Genomic DNA, 1964 nt, shown 5'->3' with positions numbered 1-1964 from the left:
CTGAAAAAGAGAAAACCAATTACAACTTGTCAGATTTCCTAAAGATGCCCTAATTGAATCATAATTAATGAGTCAATTTTTAAATACAAAACCAGTGATCTATTAGGAGCTCCATTAGGCAAGATCTGTTCACAGTGAAGCCTGTGCTTTGTTTGATTTATTTCTGAACTTTACTCCTGTCCCTCCCCTTCCCTCAGTCTGTGTCACAGATCACATTCCCCTGTAAGATGCACCCGTCCCAAGCCGGCTGCAGTAATCTGAGATCCGACTCCAGCCGACAGTATGCGTGGAAGTACTCCCCCTCCCTGCCTCCCATGACAACGCAGGGAGTTGACACTTGTGCTTGTCATCTAGCTGTCCCAGGACAACTTTACTCTACAAAAGTCCAACATTACACAGCTAAGAATCTGACATTCAACTTGCCCTGTTTTATTATACATCATATTGTATTTACTCAGGAATGAAAAAGTTGAGTGCTGTTTCAAAACTAATAAGAAATAATTATTCATAAACGATGTAGTATTTTATACTGATGCTTCTGCAAGAAGTCAAAGGATCTGATTTGAGCACAAAGAATTCGGGTTTTCTAAGCAAGTAGTTAAAAATTAAAACAGGGCTGCAAGCATAATCATATTAATGTAGAAAAGTGAGATAGCCCAAATTCCTACCAAAAGTGGACATTTTCATTTACTGTATCTGCAATTTGGCAATGTAATTAAAAAAAAACACCTTATGTTACAAAAAGCTGCTGTGTATCCAGGATAATGTAGTCCTATGTGCAGGCCTTCAATTGTGTGTTTCCTGTAGCAATGCATTTTGGGTTGCTTATTGATAGGAAGCTCCTAATGAATTCATTAATTCAATAGGCAGATTCCAAGAAGTCATAACTATACATAAAATGCTTGAATTATGATTTGTTGATAATACAGGTAACACTGGTCAGCAAAAATTTTATCACAGAGATTGGAATAGGTGTTCTAAGCAGGCTTTTTAAAAAGTGAAGCAAGATTTTTTTTTAACATTTCACTTTCGCTTTTGACTCGATCTTTATTATTATTATTCATGTTTAAATAATGACATTATGATAGCGTATTTTAATTATAGTTAACAATCATTTGTAACTTAATTATTACAATTATTAGTAGATAGATAGTTACCACTTTGGTTGGAAGGCTTTTATTGTTTACAGATTATGCTTTGAAACAGGAACCATGCCATTTTATATATTTATAACAGCATAAGATTAAAATATAATTAATATATTATATATTATCTTTTTAACATACACATATGTGGATGTGTGTGTTTGTATGTATTATATTATTATTATGCATTATATAGGTTATATTACAGTGGCAGGTTACGGCTGGTACACCCCGGTATGGGCGTATCGGTGCCAGTTGGGAGCACCAGGTACCAATCCGGTACGGTGCTCTGGAGGGCCCACCCGCCCACCGTCCTTACCTGTATTTGACCCAACTGGGCCATTTGCGCACACGCATGGAGCGTATGGTGCCTGAACGATGCTCTGCCGAGCAGCTGGAGCGTCACAAGTGGTTGGTATGCATGCGCGCGCAGTGCGTGTGAGGGACACCCGGCCCCGTCGCAGCGTACCGGTTGCAACGGGATCCGGAACACACCACTGTTATATTAGAACATATACCATAGATTGCCTTTTTAACTTTCAATACCGTAAACCTAACTTTTAATTCTGTTTTTAGCTGTTCTTATATGTTTTCAAATTCTGTGACATGGTAAGCTACCCAGAGTCGCTTAATTGAAATGGACAGTATAAATATGTGACAAATAAAATATATAAATATTTATACATTGAATGGCCACCTTATAAAGTTATTTCATCAGCTGTTGGTTGAAAATGGGTAATAGTTTTTTTTTAAAATAAAATAAAGCATACATTTTCTTCAGGTCTACTACCTTGATAAAAATACAACCAAAATCAGTAT

General features: G+C 36.8%; 1 protein-coding gene across 3 annotated transcripts in view; it reads right to left on the bottom strand.

Moving 5' to 3' along the window:
* The window catches only part of BTBD7 (BTB domain containing 7), an 86755-nt gene that overhangs the window by 5396 nt on the left and 79395 nt on the right, over positions 1–1964 (bottom strand). The gene's annotated exons all lie outside the window — the stretch shown is intronic.

The sequence above is a fragment of the Natrix helvetica genome, assembly GCF_964273705.1.
Source record: "Natrix helvetica genome assembly, chromosome: 1".
NCBI lineage: Eukaryota > Metazoa > Chordata > Lepidosauria > Squamata > Natricidae > Natrix > Natrix helvetica.
This window is presented reverse-complemented; position numbering and strand designations above follow the sequence as displayed.